Source organism: Gymnogyps californianus, unplaced genomic scaffold (assembly GCF_018139145.2).
Source record: "Gymnogyps californianus isolate 813 unplaced genomic scaffold, ASM1813914v2 HiC_scaffold_34, whole genome shotgun sequence".
Classification (NCBI taxonomy): domain Eukaryota; kingdom Metazoa; phylum Chordata; class Aves; order Accipitriformes; family Cathartidae; genus Gymnogyps; species Gymnogyps californianus.
In genome coordinates this window covers 1,347,084-1,367,263 of record NW_026114224.1, presented here as the reverse complement: position 1 = coordinate 1,367,263, position 20,180 = coordinate 1,347,084, and the positions used below count along the sequence as shown (strand labels likewise).

At 55.3% G+C, this 20,180-nt stretch overlaps 1 pseudogene; it reads left to right on the top strand.

Annotated features, from left to right (window-relative positions):
* Positions 1-1,917: 1,917 nt before the first annotated feature.
* LOC127028517 (nucleolar protein 6-like) lies at positions 1,918-19,779 on the top strand (annotated as a pseudogene).
* Positions 19,780-20,180: the final 401 nt, after the last annotated feature.

The following is a 20,180-nucleotide window of genomic DNA, read 5'->3' as shown; positions in this document are numbered from 1 at the left end:
TAGCAGAGGTAAGGGTGAGAGCCTGCCCTGCTCTGTCGCAAGCCAGATGCAGCAAAGACCTGCAGGGCAGACAGAAAATTGGTTGCAAACATCTTCTGAACACCCAGCTTGGTTTTTTTTCCCTCCAACACCCAACCTGCTTATTTTTCCCCAACCTGCTTGTGTTTCCCGTGAGCACAGCCCACGAGCGGAGTGGGCTGATTTGGCTTAGGGGTCCTGTGTTGGGGACAGAGCTCAGCCCAATTCACTGGGGAGTTCTCTGAACACCTACATTTACTTTCAGGATGGATATGTTATCTTCTACCCTCTGTCTTAACATGCCTACACATTTGCTCTTGAAGAGATCCTGCTTATAGTGTTCCCACAGCGCAGGAAAAAACCTGAACTGAGGGTGGCCAGGGTTCAGGGAGAAGAATTTGGACCCGATGTGGAGATGACACACTCCAGGCTGGGATGCTATCCCAGAGCAGAATCCTTATGAAGAAGGTCAGTCTCACTGGAGTCACAACATCCCTGCTTCACAGTGGTGCATGGCATGGCGCGGAGAAATGAATTAAACTGTCTACAGTTATGCAAAAGCCAGTTGAAGAGCTGGAAACAGAACTAAAATTATCTGAGTCCCAAATCTGTGACCTCCCATTCAGGGACACACATGGGGTAGGCTTTTAAATACCCTGGCAACCCAAATCTGGTCAGACCTGGGGTTCGGAGTTGCTTCTGTAAAGGCATATATATGTAAAGGCATATATAAAGGGGATATTTCTCCCGCTCCAGTAATCCGCATGTAGGTTGCTGCTGCCCCAGCCCCGCTCCCGGTGCCTGTTCCAGCCCCTGTGGGAGTTGGCTAAGCTGGGTCAGGCTGCCGTGACTTTGCCTTGTGCTCTCTGCAGGTCACATAGGGGATGTCCACCCTGATGAATCATGAAGTACCAGAGCCCGGCTCCAAGGCTTACAGGCAGCTCTGCACTCACCCTACCCAGGATCAACCCAGCTGTGCTGCCTGCAGCTTGGCTGCTTTGGAAAATAAAGCTGTTTTCTGGGTGTAGGAAATGGTTCTCTGTCTTCACTGTGTCTCAAAGGCTTCGAGTAACTCAAGGTTGTTCAAAAATCCTCACGCCAAAAGGCACACGCAGCTCTATTGCTGAGCCACCTGAGGCTCAAAACCAGAGAGGGATGATTTTCCAGACCCGGTTCAGCTGTTTCCCAGAATCGTGCATATTGTGCAAACTGCAGCTTATTTTACTATGTGTTTATTTACAGCTGGCAGCTCGTGACTTCGGCATCAGCTGCTCTGAGTCCAGCTGATGCACTGGTTACCCACCTAACCCCTACACCCAAACAGCCCCAAATTTTCCCTGTGTCTAGAGTACAAAGTCACACTAGACTGAAAACTGGAGTCCAGTATGTTTATTACACCCCGATATACTTCATCTCCCCCTCCCCAATTATTTTAAGGTCCTTTTTGAACACGATGTGAAAAATGCGGCGCTGCTTAAATCGGGGTCTCCAAGAGGCACCGCAGGTAGGCCCTGGTCAGTGGGGTAATGCCAGTCCCAGGCCAAGTTCATCCTGCGGGGTGAGCTGGCTTGTGGCACCCACACACAGTCGGCCTGAACGCAAAACCACACCGGGCTGCCTCGAGAACTGCGTTTTGGAGGTTAAAGGTCGTGAATTTGGGTTACAGCCCGTCTGGCCAAGGGAAGCCGGCGGGGGCAGCTCTGGGCTCCATCCCAGCCATGGGAGGGGGAGGCCCGAGGGGGTCGGGGGGGGGGGGGGCAGCCGGAAGCCTGCGGGGCTTGGGGCTGGAAGGGACACCTCAGCGGGGCGACCCTAGGGCCATGCCCCGTGATGGGCCCAAGGGGCCGCAACCCCCGCCCCGGCGGGACCCCCTCCCCACAGCCGTGCGGGGCGGGAGCCATGCTGCCATCAAGCACCCGCAACCGCTGCAAAGCACACCGCTCCCAGCACGACCTGCCGCAAAGCGAGGAAACACCCCCCCTCGCCCGCTCAAGCGAGCTCGGCTCCGTGGGCGGCTCCGTGGGCGGCTCCGTGGGCGGGGCGGGAAGGCGGGGCGCAGCCGGCGCGGCCAATAGGAGCCTTGCGCTGGTACGCGCGGCCAATGGGGAGCGGCGCTCCGCGGTCAGCAGGGTGCGTGGCACTGCACGTGGTGACAGTGCCCGCGGTGACAGTGCCCGCGCGCGTGTGTGGCGGCGGCCATGGCGGCGAGGGGGCGGGTGCTCCGGGGTGGGAGGATCGGCGCCCCGAGGGCCCGTGGGACTCTGGGGCGAGCCGTGCTGTGTTCTCCTCGCAGGGTTCTCCGGAGGCGGCGGCGCAGGGCCGGGACTCCCCCGCCGGGGGCGCGGGGCGGGAAGAGGGCCGTCCCGGCCGGGGCCGGAGCCCTGCAGCCGGCGAAGCTGAGCCGGGCCGAGCTCTACAAGCCGCCGACCAGCGAGGAGCTGAGCCAGCTGAAGGAGACGGAGGATCTCTTCCACCCCAGCCTGCTCCGCCTGCAGGTCAGCCGGGAGGCCCGCCGGCCCGGGGAGCCGCCGTTGGCCGCGCTCTGCCCCTCTGGGGGCTAAGCTGTGGGGGGGGAGGCCGGGGAGCAGCGGGATCCCGGACCCGGAGCTTTCCAGGAACCGCCTGGGGAAGAGACCCCGGGCCGCTGGCAGGCCCCTGAGCCCTCCTGACCCGGTAAACCTGGGCATGGGGGCAGGGACAGAAGGCACCGGCTTTACAAGGCACCCGGTATATTACTGATATTTCCACCGTAATTCTTATTACCATCCCACACCAGGCTCTTTGCTTCTTTTACACCACTAAAATTGAACCCCTTCAGCACATAACTGCAGTATGATGGAAGCGCAACCATTGCATCCCTCACTGCCGTGATTTATTGCTTACCGGGGTGAGGAAGTAACATCACCAGGTGCACCCGGCTCCTGTCTTTGACCAGCTTCTGGATGGGACAGGAGAGTTTATTTATGTCCTGGAAAAGCAAGCTGTCTGTGTTAAGGGGAGGTCAGGCTAGTGACTAGATAGCTCCTTGTGGTTGTAATGTTGGTGATTTTATGAGGAGTGGCTTTGATCTCCTGGCTACCTGCTGCTGTTGGTTGTAGGATCTCTAGGGCCTGGTTCATGGTGTGAACCTGCAGGGTTGTTTCCTGGAGCTGATACTCTGTCATACAAAAAACCTTTCTGAGAGCTATGCCTACGTGAATCACGCCAGTTTTTTTGTGGCTGGACCTCACACAGAAGCCGGTGGGATGGAGTTGATTGCCATCCAGCACTTCACAGGAGATGGCAGGAGCTTCATTATCCTTCTGCCCATGGGCTGACCGGACTCCCAGCTCCAGGCAGGGTTTGTGGAGAGGCTCAGGTGTGTTCCCCAGCTCACCTGCTGCCTTCCTCACCAGGCTCGTGGTTGGTGCTGGAGGACAAGGTAAAGGGCAGGAGCAATTCCAGTGTTGTAGCTGCCTTTCATGGTCCCCTTTCCCCTATAGATCAAAGAGCTTCTGAAGGAGGTGACATTGAAGGAGACGAAGAAGAAGAAGATTGATGCCTTCCTCCATGAAATTAACAGTCTGCTGAATGCCATCCCAGAGACCCCAGAAACTGAAGTACGTTCCAGAGGGATGGAGGAGGCGGCAAGATCCCTGTATGGAGCAGGCTCTGCTGTTGCTGTGCAAGCAGAGTTCCTCATGGAGTATCTCCTTTAGGGGCTGAAAAAATATTACTTTACTTTATGTTGGAGGGGAGAGGGGGATGCTCCATCTTTAAGCCCTGGGTGCAGGCACCTGCAGTTGTGTGGGGAGAGGGGTCCTGGTCTCTGCACATCTGCTGTTGGTGATGCTTAGAGCATTTTGCATGTCCCGTCTGTTCCCAGCTCACCAACCAGGCCTGGCTCCCCAAGGGCATGAAGGTCCAGTTCCTGCAGGTGCCGTTCAGCATGAAGGGGAGGTTCCGCTTTCTGTCCCTGGCCGAGCTGAAGGTGGTGGGCAGCTACCTGCTGGGCACCTGCATTAAGCCAGAGATCAACGTGGACGTGGCAGTGACCATGCCATGGGTGAATCTGGCCATGCCTGCTCCCAAGTGGCCTGGGGCCCGGCTGAGCTCTGTCCCCTCATGTCCCCTGTGGCCCCTGCCCTGTCCTCTCCATTCCTGATTGAGGTTGCGGCATCTGGACATGCAGTGTGTTGACTCCCACGAGGAGCTGGGGAGTGTGGTCTCACCACTCGCTCTATCAGAGCTTTCAGCTGCTTTGATTTTAGTTCCTCATGAGGATCTTCCTTCTCTCTGCCTGGGCTGAACCTCTTCCACATTGCTAGAGATACAGGATGCTGTCCAGCTTTGTACCCCATTGCACTTCTGCCTCAACACCCAAGTCTGTGTTACAGGGAGGGTGATGTTTGCAGGCTGTTACACCTCTAGAGCTCCCTCCCCTTGCTGCCCAGACTTACTCTAACGGGGTTTGAAATGAAGCAATGCCCTGTTTGGCTGCATGGCTCTGCTCTGTCTCCTGTGATCCTAGAGCCTGGTGAGCCAGCAGCAAGGTAGTGCTCCTGACCAACTTGGAGCTCCTTGGGGCTGTAGCCGCATGTCTGAGATAGGGCTGCCTGTGGGCCGGGGAGAGCGGTGGGTGGCGTAGTGCCTCGGGCTGAACTGGGCTCTGCAGGCAGGTGAGGTGGGATTGCCCCATCCCTCTCTTCCCAGGAAATCTTCCAGGACAAATACAACCTGAACCAGCGCTACCACCGTAAGAGAGCTCTGTACCTGGCCCACATCGCCCAGCACTTCTCCAAGGAGAAGCTCTTTGGCAGCGTGAAGTTTGCCTACATGAACAGCAACCATCTCAAGCCCATCCTGCTCCTGAGGCCACAAGGTAGTACTTGAGCCTTGCTCTGGTGGGGTGCATGAGTGGGTACCGGCGGATGGTGGTGGTCTCATACCATGTAACAGGCCCTTAGGAGAGGAGTCAGTTTGGGGCTGTTGTTGCAATTGGTGATAAATTTTGGAGCTTCAATGCTCCCAGTTGTCCTCTTCATCCACACAGGCCCTAGTCCTCAAGGTCTCTTCCCCTCCCAATCTGCCTCTGCAGCTTGGCTGGGCTCCCCAGCCTTGGCCTTGCTGGCTGGCCCACCCTGTAGGTACTTTGGGGAGTAAAGCAGACCCTACAAAAACATGGCGACGTCTAGCACTGTCCTTCCTGTTCTCCCCACCCCTGCTCCCTGCCATCCTCTTGCCTTCCCCAGGCAGCTGTGCACAGTCTGGCTCTTCTCTGAGATGACGTGGGATGCACAGGCTGCTGGATGCTGCTTATTTCTGCAGACCCAAGGCGATAGTGGGTTTGGATCTGGGACAGGCAATGGCACAGCAAGGCCAGGGTGGACAGGAGGGTGCTGGGGTACCAGACTGGCCAGCAGGGATGAAGACGGGGCTTGGACACAAGCAGCACGACCTCTGGGTTATTGTTGGCTCTGGGATGTGGTCACTCTCTGCTCTGAAATGATGTCCGCTGCTGCTGAGCTTTGCTGGGAAGGAGCTTTTTCCTTTCCCCAAGCTGGGGATGCTCCCTGTTTTCTCAAGTTAGTCTCTGGGTCTCTGACATCTCTTCCTCCTGCACATCTATCCCCTGGTGCTTACAGGCAAGGATGAGAAGATGGTCACACTCCATGTGTGTCCTGCCCCAGGTCTCTTCAAACCCAGCCGCTTCTATCCCAGCAAGAACAATGTCCGGACAGCCTGGTTCATAGAGCAGAGCACCTCCAAAGAAGGTAGGGCCTGGGGGAACACGAGGCTGCTCGGTTCAGCCAGAGACTGCACCCAGTGCCCGGAGGTGGGTTCGCTGCAGCCCTTTTCTGTGAACAGGAGGTTTGTGGTTGGGTCCAACGTGCTGTCTCCCCACACAGGAGCCACCGAGCCCCCGACCCTGCACTACAACAGCTCCATCCTCTGCGACACGGTGCTGCTGTCCTGCCTGCACGTCTTGTCTAGCGCAGTCACCGACTTCCTGGGCATGAAGGATGGCCTGGCCCTTCTCAAAGTTTGGCTGAACCAGCGGCAGCTCAGCAAGGTATGTCCTGTGCCAGGGGACAGGGCATGCTCTGCTCGCCTGGCTAACCTGTCTTTGGCCTGCTCTCCCTTCCTAGGGGTGGAAAGGTGGTGGTTTGGTCCTGGTGGGTGGGGTGGTGGGCTCGTGACTCTGATTTGAGCTGTGTTAGGTTTCAAGGAGCTCCATCCTACCCCGTGGGTTGCAATGAGTCTGTGTGAACTGGACAATCGTGCTTCTTTGAGATCCCTGGAATGATGTAGTGGGTTTTGGGGTGGTTTTTTTTGGGGGGAGAATTCATCCCATTTCCCAAAGAACTTTGAGGTGTTGCCTTCCTGCAAGGGGATCCATATCTCTGCTCGTTGTACAGGGCTTTGCCTCAATGTCTTCCTGGCGGGGTTGAGGCTTGGGGGCTGCCCTGCTGGTGATGACAGAGGCCAGAAGCAGTCATGTGGGGTGGGCTCTGGGGCTCATGGTGCCTCATTGAGCTCTTGTTGACTCAGCCCTCTGTTTTCACAGGGCTTGGGGTGCTTCAGCGGCTTCTTGGTCTCCATGCTGGTTGCCTACCTGCTGATGAAAGGCAAAATTGTCAAGATGATGAGTGGGTACCAGGTACTGAGGAGCACCCTGCAGTTCCTGGGTGAGTTTCCAGGGGCCTCTCTGGGCAGAGAAAGGCTGGTGTCAGCAGAGTCTCTGCATGAAGCCTGAACACTGGTGGGGAAAGGGGAATTATGGCTTTTCTCTCTCTGATGCTGAGACCCTGTGGGTGGGATGGACAGAAGGGGATGAAGCAGCAGAGCAGGGCTGGATGGAGCAGCTTGCAGAGGGGTGGGTAGGTCCCATCACAGGGTGGAGGCCAGCATTGTGTTGTAGCACTGTTAATGTTGCAAGACCACGGTGGTATTGGCACATAGCTGTACCACCCTCACCGGTGGGGGAGATGTGGATGGCGGCATGACTTGTTCCTTCCTGTCTGCCCACAGCCACCACTGACCTGAGTGTGACAGGGATCAGCCTAGCAAAGGATGCAGATGTCTCCCTGGTAAGCAACCCTCTGGGGGGGGTCTTGTGCCTGTGTCTGGCTGTGCTGCCAGCGCTCCCCGGGCAGGGACGTGCCTGTTATAGGGACGTGGGAAGGTGACGAGGTGGTGGTGCCCTGGTGTCTGTGCTGCGCCGTGGCACTAAGGACCGTGTTTGCTTTTCCAGCCTGTCCTGGACGATTTCCACCAGGTGTTTGAAGTGATCTTTGTGGATCCCTCTGGGCTGGTGAACCTCTGCGCTGATATGACTGCCAGCAAATACCACCAGGTACCGGGCAGGTTGTGATAGCATCCTGAGATGCTGTCTTAGGAGCGAGCTGAGGCAGGCAGAGGGTGGTTAGATGTCTTGGAGGAGGATGTTGGACGTGGGGAGGGGGTTCAGTGTTGCTTTTTAAGCTTTTAACATCCATCTCCAGCTCTGAAGCTTAGAAGTGAATTTTAAGACTTGGATGTAGTGCTGCCTTACCTGTCTCGCTTGAATGATGGAGGAAATTTGTTTTCCTTTGTGGGCACCTTTGGGTGAAGCCAAGCAGCTGTTTAGCAGAAATAACTGTTTTGGAGCACAAAAAAACCACCTTGATGGCAGGGATATCAAGGAGGGACTGTCTGGCCAGCAGCGACAGCTGTTGGTTACTTGGCTTCACGCTGAGGACAGAGGCTGTCTGGGATCAGGGTCTGCTGGTGACCATGGAGCTGGGGTGGCTGTGGTTGATGGGGGAGCATTGGTGACCACTGCTAGAGGGATTTGCTTTCCTTCTCCCCTCCCATTCATGCTCTTGCTCTGTCTTGTCTCCTTGCTCAGGTCCAGTTCGAAGCCAAGCACTCCATGGAAATTTTGGATTATCGGACAGTGGATGGCTTTCAGGCGCTGCTCATGACCGCGAAGCTCATGCTCAGAGCCTTTGACCATGTCTTCCAGTGAGTCTTGCTGTGCTGGTGGGGTGATGCTGAGAGAGCCTGTTCAGAGAGGAGTGGGCTGCTTCTGGCTTTGGACTGGGGTGGATTTGGACCTGCCTGGTGGGAGGTGGCCCTGCTAGCTCTGAGATAGACACTGGTGCCTCTTGCATTTGGCCATTCTGCTTTTACTGTCTAGATAGCCTCCCAGGAGGAGGAGGGCAATGCTTTGGCCTTTGGGAATGGTGACTGTCTCAAGGACCAGCATGTCCTGTGGTGCATCCTGAGATGCCAAAGTGCAGTGCTTCTTCTTGTAGCCCCCATCCTGGGCCAGGACCCTCTGCTCCCCACTTTATCCATCCTCTAGCATCTCTCTCTCTCAGAAAGGATTTGGTGGCAGAGGTGGGTGACCAGCTTCTCTCCTCCTCCTGTAGCCTGAAGCATGTCTCCAAGCTGCAGGGTGCCTGCAAGAAGATGCAGCTGCTGAACGAGCTGATGGATTGGGGTGGGAACTACGTGGCCACGGCCCTTCCCTTCGTCGTCTCGCTGCTGTCCCGTGGGCTGGCCAGGAGAGCGCTGCTCATGGCTCACTCCTTGCCCCAGATCCCCGAGGTAATGCAGCTCGGCAATGACGCTGCATCCTTCGCAGCACGTGGGGTCTTGCGTGTCCCTCGTGGCATTGCTGGGCACGGGGAGGGGATCTTTGCTCACTGGGGGAGGAGACAGGCCTGTCCCCTTTGTGGGGAATACAGGACCTGAGGCCCTGCACTGGGGTGTGGGGTGCAGCTGGGAGGCTTGGTCTGGGCAGAATTCCTGGCCCAGCAATGGGGCAGGGTGAAGACAACTGGTTTTCTCATTGGGGAGACCTATTAAATGAGGCTTTCCCTGTCCGTGCTCATCTGGGCACCCGAGAGCACATAGCAGGAGGTTCATCTAGCAGCCTGATATCCCGGCAGCCACTGCTCCAGCAACCTCATCTCTCCTTGCGCTTCATGTTCCCTATTTTCCCGCAGTGGCCGATTGACGCTGAGCCCCTGAAACACAAGGATGTTGGGCCCCTGACATTTGGGCTCCTGTTTGTCCCCGAGTTTGCTGCCAGCACACTGGAGAAGGGACTGCAGGCCGATCGCCCCGAGGTGAGGGGAGCCCTGCTTGTGCTGAGTGGGATGGAGCAGAGCTGGTGCCGTGCTGTGGTTGTGGATGGCTGCGGGGCTGGCTGATGGTCATGAGAGCAGTTCAGCTGGCCCCAGTGGTGACCTGTGTCCCTGGCCTGGCTTGGCCAATGCCCCCTCACAGGCCCTGGACTTCTGGACCTTCTAGGGGGAGAAATTGGAGCTACACCTGCGAGGCAGTGGTGTGGGAGGCCAGCACCATCTGCCAGAAACGCCTCATTCCTGAGCAGATTGTCAGGCACCTACTGAAGCTGTAAGTTGCGCTTGAGCAGCAGCCGGGGCTGGGGGACCTGCAGCTGCGTGGGGTCACTGCTGCTCTCCTGGCTTGTGCCATGTCCCTGGTAACCCGGTTGTCAGCTTCTCGCTTTGGGGGATGTTGTGGGTCGTTTCGGCTTTGTGAAATCTGGAAGTCATTTCAGTTGTGGTCCTGATGCTGCGAGCTGCTTCCTGAGAGAAAGTGGGGAGGGCAAGCATGTGGTGCTGTAGCTTCTGCTGGTGGTAATGCTAAGGGCAAGGAGGCAGCGTGGTCATGCCCTTACATGTAGATGGGATGTTGGGACACTCGTTGGCAGAGCTGGAAGAGAAGCTGTCTGGACCTTGCAGGATGTTTCATGAAATCCTCTGAGACCCTGTAGTGGTTCACAAAGTTGGGTCTCCCTACAGCATTGGAAAGCCTCCCTGTAGCAGTTTAGACCTTCTGCCAAAAATGAGACCCTCTTGCACAGAACAAAGGAGTTGCCTGGGTCTCTTTATCCCGTCTTGAGGAGGGGTCTTGTGAGGAAAGGCTGCGCGTTGGCGACTTTGGCTTTGAATCCTGTGAAGCTGCACGAGTTGCTGTGCTGCTTTGGGTGGATAACTTGGGCATGGGAGGAACACGCAGAGATCTTGGTCTTCTCCTCACCATGACCTTCCTGTATGGAGGGATTCCTTGGCCTTGGACTGACCCTTGCCTGTGGGCACAGCTCACAGCGTCAGGATGGATGAGTTGATGTCGTAGCTCTGATGCTCTGTTGTCTTCTCCATGTAGCCATGCAGACATTCCCGAATCCTCCATCTGCTACACGGGAGCCCTGCTGGAGTCTGTGATCAGGACTGGGCAAGAGGTACGGCTGCTCCCCCAGTGGGGCTGTGGGTTTCTCAGGGAAGGGCGTTGTGGGGAGGGCTATAGGGAGGTCATTTTAGCTTTGTGGCCCTGAGGCAGCTGGGTGGTTCCCAAGAGAAGGTAGCAATGCTAAGGAAAATGCCTGCCTGTGGGTGCTTGGATGGGCAGCGTGGTGCTCTCCTTGGATCTGCCGAGCCTTTTGTGCCAACCAAGGCATAGCTGCTGAAGTCCTCTTGCTCTCGCAGCCCCTAAACCTCATTCTCCCCTGCAAACATCCTACTGGCCTCTCTCTGCTTGTGTCCGCTATGTCCACATTGTCTGAGGATATATCACTGTCCCACTGTGCTCCTCTGGCTGCACCTTTCAGGTCCTGCGTCCTTCAGGACATGGGCCAGACGCTCCTGTGCCTTCATCCCATAGGTCCAGCTGGGAAACCCAGGAGAAGGATCTTTCCTGTCATGGTGCAAAGTGCTAGATTGTGCCTACCAAGCCTTCCTTAGTGCTGCAGCTGAATGTGCAGCTGAAACAAAGAAACGTCACTTTGAGACAGAAAAGATGCATCTTGGAGGCTGGGAAATGTCCCCCTCCCTACTTCTGCTCTCTAGCTTGTGAAATTAAAGCCTGGAGATGAGCCCTGAGCACTTTGGCACCACTTTGCTGGTCTTCGGTAAAAGCTGCTTTTTACCTGGTTGTTGGATGGAGGAGGAAATTGTTTCCTTTCCCCCTTTTAAGAGCAAAGGGGAACAAATCTGATCGAAAGAGTCTTCTGTGCCAGGACCAGTTGCAGTCTGGGCAGAGCTGCATGTCAGATATGGGATGAGATGCTAGTTTGTACAGCCTGCTGTGTGGTGAGGCAGCAAAATCTGTGCATGCTGTGTCCCTGCAAGCTAGCCTTGGGAGAGCAAGGCTGATAAACCCCATGCTGAGAGGGGATGCACTTTCCCAGAGCCCGAGGGGTGTTTAGGAGTCCAATTGTTGCCAGTCCTTGAGGAATGAAGGAGAAACTCGCTCTTGTGCATGGGGTGGTGGGTAGGGGTGTCTGTCTCTGCTCCTCCAGCCGCTTGTGTGCAGGCAGCCCGGGGAGCCTGCGGTGATCGAGGGACATGGGGGACGAGGGAAGATAGACGGTGCAGCCAGCTCTAGACAGGCAGGACGGGGATTTGTCGTTCGTGGTGCGCCCCGCAGAGGGTGCTGCTGCTCTGCCGTAAAGCCCAGGCTGGCCAGATGCGTGCGGCTCGATTCAGCTGCATCTGAGCTGGGTGGTTTGGTGTCAGTGATGTCTCCTCCTCCTCGTTCAGGCTCCTCTGCTGTGCTTTGGGGAGACGGAAGCAGCAAGGGCAGCAGCAATTCTCCTTTTGGTGCTTCTCATCCGCCCTCCCCAGGGCTCCTGCAATGCTCTGGATATTTTCTGTCTTTGCTTTTGCCATGCTTCACAGCTCTGCCTTGGCTAAGGATATAGTCAGAGCAGTTTTCTGTTAACTGCTGTCTCTGTTGGCATTGCAGTAACTGGTGGGGAGGCAGCAGCAGAGCTCTCACCTTGCCAGTATGTGATCTCTTTACCCCCAAATTGCTCTTAGCTTCTCCCTTCCTAGGGAGAACGCTGGCAGTACAGCTCTTGGTGCTGCCTTAGTGTCTTGCACAGGAAATAATTTCACTTGCCGCTTGAAACACAGCCTCTAGGATGCCTGTGGCTGCTGGGGAGCCGCAGACAGTCTTGCCCTTGTTTTCCTTCTCTCTCTTACCTCCCTGTTTTGCTGAGTGCTCTTGCCAGAAGCTGCTCCCTGGGGTGGCAGTCCTGGCTCCTCGGAGCTTGGCTGTGATGCCAGCCCAAGAGGGAGACGAGGTGGGCACCCGTGCAGGAGCGGGAGAGGTGAACGGAGAGGCTCCCTGTGTGTCCACAGGCGTTGGGGACGGGCGAGGAGGCCATGGTCAGCGTCGTCTGCTCCTATGATGACCTGAGCCGCAAGCTTTGGAACCTGAAGGGGCTGCCGCTGACAGCCATGCAGGGCATCCATCCAGCCCTCCGGTACACGGACATGAGTGTCCCTGGGCACAGCCCGCGCATGGGGGTCTGCAAGGAGCTGAGGGGATGCTCTTGGGTGAGGGGGGACAGAGAGAATTAGTCACTCTCTGCTTTTGTGGCTCCTGAGAGCCCTCGGGGCAATGTGGTGCCTCTTCTTTGCTGTCCCGTCCTTGGGGCTGGCTGTGCACAAGTTGGCTAAGCCCTCCATGCCAGGGGGCTTTGCTGGGGTGGGAGGTTTGGGGTGAGGGGGTGCATAGTGCCGTGGGGTTTCTGCTCCCTGTTCTCAGTCCCCGGGTGGCTGCTCTCTCCCAGGTCTTCCCTCCCATTCCCATGAAGCCGATTTATTCCTTCCATACCCAAATCAGGACCAAGCACTTGCTGCTTCCCTCGGAAGAGAAGCCCTGCCTGGCCTACATAGCCCCTTTGAAGAGTAAGTGGGGAGAGATGTGAGGGGAGATGACTTGGTGGGGGGAAGCGGAGGCAGGTGGTGATGCTGGCTCCATTACTGCTGCGTTGGTGTGCCGCAGGCGGGAGCAGAGCCCCGGCTCCTCCTGCTCTCCTGCTGTAACCTCTAGTCCCAGCCACCCCCATCCAACACCTCATTTCTGTGTGGAGCTCACTGGCCTCCTGCTGTCCCTTTGCCCCCCAGTCATCTGCCACATGGAAGGCAGCGGCCAGTGGCCGCAGGACAAAGAAGCCATCAAGCGCATCAAGACAGCTTTCCACCTCCAGCTAGCTGAACTCCTCCAGCAGCAGCACCAGCTGGTTTGCAGACCTGCGGTCACCCACACCAATGTGTACAAGGTAGGGAGGTGATAGGGACCTTCTCTAGACTTGACTTGTTACCAAGAAGGCAGGCAGGGGGCTGTGGGGGTGGTCCCACTGGACAAAACTGGGATTTGGATGGTGGGCCCAGGAAAGAGCATGGGGAGACCATGCTGATGCCAGGATGCTGCTGTTGCGTCCCTGAGGTGCAGCATAGCACACCAGCCTGCTTATGTTACCACCAAGCCTGACTTCACCTTCTGCTCCCATCTCAGGACGGCTACGTTTTCCATCTCCAAGTAGCCTACCATTGGGAGCCCCTGATGTTGAAGGAAGTGGTCACCCTGGAAGGGATGCTGAAGTACCAGGACACAGAGGAATCTCATCAGCTGGAGCTGAAGACGTTGCATCTGCCCTTTCTAACCAGCTCCCTGCATGGGTAGGTGAGGCGGGGGATGCCTGGGGGTCCAGGACATGGGACGTGGCTGGAAGCCAGTGTGGAGGTGCCCTTAGATGTTGGAGGGTGATGGTGGGCAGAGGAGCTCACCGTGGGAAGTGGCCCTTCAGCCCACCTTGTGAGAGGCTCTGCGGGAGGATGGAGGGATAAATGTGGGTGGGGGCGGCACTGGTTGTCCCTGTTGTCACATCCGAGGTCACTGGTATGGGGAGACAAGTACCAAAGAGTTGCATGGTTAGAGAGGAGCATGTGGCAGCATTTCCCCTTTGTTCCCCCAAAATCTCAACACCTTGTGCTCACAATGCTGCACACATGTTCCTGGCAGACATTTACCCCTCTCTCCTGCCGAATGCCAAAAGGGCGTTTTGGGTCCTGGGATGTGTTGGTTGAGCAGTGGCTTGTCTCCCTCCTTGCAGGCTCCAGCAGCAGCACCCTGTCTTCGGCAGCACTTGCCGGCTGGCCAAGTGCTGAGTCAGCGCCCAGCTCCTGAGCGACAACATCTCTGAGGAGTGTGTGGACCTCCTCGTGGTGTTTCTCTTCCTCCACTCAGCCCCTTTCATGCTGCCCAGGTGAGGATGAGGAGCCCGGGCTGGCCTGATGGGGATTTAGTGCCTTTTTCCTTACCTGGGTGTGGTGATTTAGGCCCAGCCGGCAACAAAGCACCACGTGGTTGGTTGGTCGCTCGCTCGCTCACTCCTCCTCCTCCTCCTCCTCCTCCTCCTCCTCCCCCCCCTCCCCCCCCCCCCCCCCCCCCCCCCCCCCCGTGCGATGGGGAGGAGAAAATATAACAAAAGGCTCCTGAGTCAGACAAGGACAGGGAGGGATCACTCACCAATTATGGTCAGGCAAAACAGACTCGACTTGGGGAAAAAGAAATCAATTTAATTTGTTACCAATCAAATCAGAGTAGGATAATGAGAAATAGAACCATATCTTAGAAACACACCTTCCCCCCACCCCTCCCTTCTTCCTGGGCTCAGATCTGCTCCTGATTCCTCTACCTCCTCCCCCTGCCAGCAGTGCAGGGGGGCGGGAATGGGGGTTGTGGTCAGTTCATCACATGCTGTTTCTGCCGCTCCTTCCTCCTCGGGGGGGAGGACTCCTCACACTCTTCCCCTGCTCTAGCGTGGGGTCCCTCTCACAGGGGTCAGCCCTCCATGAGCTTCTCCAACGCAAGTCCTTCCCACGCACTGCAGTCCTCCATGAACTGCTCCAGCGTGGGCTTTCCCACAGTCATGGCCTTCTCTGGGCCCAGCCACCTGCTCCAGTGTGGGGTCCTCCACTGGCTGCAGGGGAATCTCTGCTCCACTGTTAACCCTCCATGGGCTGCAGGGGGACAGCCTGCCATCTCACCACAGGCTGCAGGGGAATCTCTGCTCCAGCACACCTCCTCCCTTTCCTTCTTCATTGACCTCAGTGTCTGCATGATTGTTTCTCTCACATCCCACTCCTCTCTCCACTGCAGATTTTTTGTTTTTCAGCAGTCTTTTCCCCTTCTTAAATATGCTATCACAGAGGCGGTACCACCATCACTGATTGATTGGCTCGGCCTTGGCCAGAGGCAGGTCCGACTTGGAGCCAGGGAAGCTTCTAGCAGCTTCTCACAGGAGCCACCCCTGTAGCCCCTCCCCTGCTACACAAACCCAACACACTGGGATAGAGGAGGGATGAGATGCTGCTAGGGCAGGAGGTGCTGGGAGGGTGCATAGCAGTGAGCGTGAGGCCCCTGTGCTGCCAAAACACTGTCCCAAGCCCTGTTGGGAGCAGCTGGCCAGAGGAGATGGAGATGCTTGGTGCTGCGGCTTCCCCTGCCCAGTGCGCCGCAGAGCGAGGGGGGAAGCAGGTAAGGATGGGAGCAAGCATCCTCGTGGCCTCTGGGTGCTGGCAGCACAACCGCAGGGTGTCCTGTGCCTTCTTGAGGACTGGTGGGGCCCCTCGTCCTGGGGGTGATGGCCGGGAGAAGCAGGGGCGAGGACTGCGTTGTGGCTACTAGTGCGCTGGGGCTCCTGGGTTCCCCGGGAGGGATGTTACGGTGGTGCTGGTGGCTGCAGCCTCCCTTCCTCCTGGAGAAGACTCCCGAGGGAAGGGCGAGAGGTTGGCCGCTGAAAGCTGAATGGAGCGGTGTGTTGGTAAACAATTGCTTGCTGGCCCCTGGCAGGTGGATGGGATGCAGCCCAGAGGGAGTGAAATGAAGTGTTTTTGCTCTGTGTGGAGCCAAAAGGTTACTCTGCCCTGCACTTGGGGTCTGGTTTCCTTCCCCAAAGTAGCAGGAGTAACAGCCTGATGCCTGGAATGTTTTCATGTCTCCTAAAATACCCTGCTAACAGGAGCTCCATCTTCCCAGCTGTCTGGCTTCGTGTACGTGTTGTGTCGCAGGGGAAGAGGCACAGTGGGAGCTTAGCCGGCGTTGTTCAGAGCTGCACTGGAGATGGGACCAGCCCTCTCTCAACTTCCCCCTTGTTCCAACCCCGGGAGTCTGAGTGGGGGGGGAGCAGTGGGAGATGGGGTGACTGGGGGCAATGTTTCACTTTCTGCTGGTTTCTTTTACTTGGGGAGGGAGGAACAAGGGGGAAAGACTACCCGGGGATTTGGAAAAGGGGAAGCGCCTCATGCTTGTTCTGTACTTCCCTCTCCCACCACGGACATCCCTTCTTGGGCTGCATGTGGGCTGGACATCGCTAAGTCACCCCTGAGCCCCTCTTGCTGCCAGGGGAGCAAATGCTGGTGTTGAACTGTTTGTCTCACCTGCAGCTCTCCCCAGGTGGGATTCCTGCGCTTCCTTGACCTGCTGGCAACCTTTGATTGGAAAAACAACCCTCTGATCGTCAACCTGAACACTGGGCTCACAGGCAGCATGCAGGAGAGCCATGGCGTGAGGGTCTTGAACCCTCCTTGGTCAGTGCCTGGCTCCAGGGGTCTTGTATACATGGAGGCATCACAGCTTCTGCTGGGGACAAGGAGATTTTCCACTCCCTTACTCCTGTTCTGCTGTGCTTAACTTGCCTTCAGGGTGGGTTTGGTTGTGGCGTGGGTTTTTTTTCCTCCTGCCTGTCTTTGAAGAGGTGGATATCGGTGATAATGCTCTGTTGCTTCTGGTCTTGCTGAAATCTGTGATGAGCCTGGGCAGTGTTGGATGTGGCAGTGTCTTTAAAGCCCTCTGCTCCTTCGTAGCCGGCATTTTTGCTTGAGGCTTTAGCCTGGCTCTTGGGGGCAAACCTTCGGTTGTGCTGGGAGAGCAGTTGGGCTCTTGAACAGGAAGCTTTAAAGCCTCCTGCGCCGTGTCTGCTTTGAGAGCCCCACTGAGCTGCTCAAATCACGGGGATGATCTGCTAGTCCCTGATTTCAAAACCTGCAAGGGAAAAAGGCTGCAGTCCTCCAGGTTTTGTTACTGTTATGACCCAGAGACCCAGACCGGACAGACCAGAGGGTCGTAGAGGTTCTGGGATCCCCCCGGGCTAAATTAAGGTGAAACGACACCAAACGATCACTTTGAACGCTTTATTCGAACAATCCAAACTGTGGAAGGCGTAAGGGTGGGCAGCGTGGGTTGCAGCAAAACGTTCACAAGAAGAGAGAAAAGAGAGGGAAAAAAAAAGAAAGAGGGGGAAAAGAAAAGAGACAGTCACCACCCTTGGATCCCGCGGTGTCGGCGACGAGCGCGGCAATCCTCCGGTGATGGGCGTGCGTGCCACGTGGCTCTTTGCAGTTGTATCTTTTATAGTCTAAATCTCTGTCCACAGTCACGCCTCTTGAAGACTTATATGGGTTCATTCTAGACAGTTCTCAGCATATATGGTAGTGTTCCAGAGGGTTCTTTATCTACTGAGCATGTGCGGCTTTGTAGTGGGTTGACCCTGGCCGGATGCCAGGTGCCCACCAAAGCTGCTCTATCACTCCCCCTCCACAACTGGACGGGGGGGAGAAAATAAAACAAAAGGCTTGTAGGTCGAGATAAGGGCAGTTTAATAAAGCAGAAGCAAAGGTCGCGTGCGAAAGCAAAGGAAAACAAAAGATTTTATTCTCTACTTCCCATCAGCAGGTGATGTTCGGCCACTTCCCAGGAAGCAGGGTTTCAGTACGCGTAGTGGTTGCTCCGGAAGACAAACGTAAAACAAATGCCCCCCACTTCCTCCTCCTTCTCCTAGCTTTTATTGCTGAGCAGACGTCATATGGTATGGAATATCCCTTTGGTCAGTTTGGGTCAGCTGTCCTGGCTCTGTCCCCTCCCAAGATCTTGCCCACCCCCAGCCTAGTGGTGAGGGGGGGCAATGTTGGAGAGACAGCCTTGATGCTGTGGGAGCACTGCTCAGCAGTAGCCAAAACACTGGTGTGTTATCAACACCTTTCTAGCTACCAATACAGAGCACAGCACTATGAGGGCTGCTGTGGGGAAAATTAACTCCATCTCAGCTAGACCCAATACAGGCTTATTGGGGTGGTGGTCTTAGGGACTTTCCAAGGAGCTACAAGCCCCCTCCTCAGATAAACTTTGTGTGACCTCTGGCCATATGTGGTGGGTTACCAGGCTGGGTCTGCCAGAACACAGGACTGCATACCTTCTGGCATGCCCCCTGTGTCCATGCCAACCAACTTCTTGCTGATGGCCCTCCCTCTTTGTTATGCAGACCTTACCTTGGTTGCTACAATGTTTGAGACATTGACAGACTTTCAGTCCTTCACACCACCCCGTGGCTCAAACATTGTCCATATAATCCTCATCCAGGGTGGTGACTTCACAGACAGCAGAAAAGAGGAAACACAAAGTAAGAGTAACAAGAATAGGTGAAACAGGAACCCACAGCCCTAACATTACAACAATATTCAAAAGTTACTTTCCCTAAGGTCTTCTTCGACCGTTGTGATCCGTACATGACGAATAGATGTAATGGAGGATAGCAAACGAGAGATCATACATCTGCCTATTGCAAGGCCCATCATCAAAAATAAAAATCCACACAGTATCATGAGACCAATGTTTACAAGCCATTTTCCCCAACCTGTAAGTCCCAGTGAGCCTACAAGAGAGGTGAGCCAAGTTTTCGGATCCCAGCGTTAAACCGATCCTTGGGCTGCATCGCTTGAAAAAGTTCTCCGGTTTTCTCTGTTACCTCTCTCATCTTCTCTCGCGCTTCTTCTATGGTGGTAGTTGCATTGTGTATGGTGAGACAGCATTCTCCATCAGTGAGATTTAACATTCCACATACACCTTGCTCCTTTAACAATAACATATCTAAAGCTAATCTGTTTTGCAAAGTCATTTTAGACACTTGTTGAATCTGTAAATTTGTTTCCCCGAAAGCATAACGGGTCCAATTGCTTAGGACGTGTACTTGCCAGGTCAGATTTTCTAAAACGAATTGGTGCCTTTTAAGGGTCACATATGGGGTAAATATATTCTCCAACATCAGAGATGTTGTCATGCCCCAGGTTAATAATCAGGCACCTGAACTCCATGCACTGCCCACTCAGGTCGCGTCTCGGGTCCATCACTTTCCCGGCGCCTTCTGTTATGATGGGGCACTGAGAAATTGAACACTTTAGAAGGGCACATTGTTGGAACGCCGATGGTGCAGCGTAAACCTGCCATTTCATGTACATGCAGGTGTGAGTACATTTTCCCATTCGAACATGCCCAAAAGGTGCCCTGAGGGGATGGATATCTCATAGTGGAGCACGTTAATGGGTCATAGGATTTAGTTATTCCGATTCCTCCTTTCCACACAAGGTTCCACTTGGTTTCATGGGTAAGTGTGACTCCACATTTTAACGCAGTTTTTTGACTGGTAATGGGCCCTTTACACCTGGGGTCTCTACGTTTAAATCCTGGTACCAGAAAACCCCAGCAAGTACACGTATCCCGAATGAAAGTTCGCAATTCTGAGACACACCATGTTTCTATAGGGTCCCATGTTAACGATTTACAATCAATGGTCCGTGAACAGGTCATTAAGGGGGTGTTCTTATAGGGTAGGGGATCTATTTCCCGTGCATCAATTATCACGTAAAGCATGCTTAAGGGACCAAGCATATTCATAACGAGAACGATTCTGGTGGGCATAGCCACCCCATCTGCGAGGAATTTGAATACACCAACCTGGGGATAGCGGAACATTATATTCATGTTGTAGGGGTTCACCGTGAGGGGGAGGGTCCCACCAACGTACCAGATTACAAGGGATCTCCTCCTCCCGGGGACACCACTTCGAATTCAGTACAGACATGCAAGGGAGTTGCACTTCCTGGGGACATGCTGTCCAACCCTCTCGGGCTGCAAGGGTAGCGCTCATAGTTCCTATGCAGAGCTGTTGCTTCCAGCATGTAGCCTTCCACATATCCCTCCAGGTCATGTTAACTGGAAACTTATAGGCTACCGGAGAGGGTATGTAGTCAGCTTCCCACCCCAGAGAAGGTGCGTAGTCAATTCCCCACAAACATTGTTCCTTCCAGAGAGTATTCTGAATACACTTTTGGTTTAACATTTCTAATTTTGAATTTAACACTCGTGAGAGATTTAACCAAATAACGGCAAATTTGAAACCCTCTGACGCGGACGTAGGGAGGTCCACGCAAAACCCTTGGTCTGTTCGATTCCAGATTCGGACGAAACCAGTAATCAATTCCCATGCCAGGTTGGGTTGGTTATTCAGATTCCCCGTTGATTGAGACAAGATTATACATTCA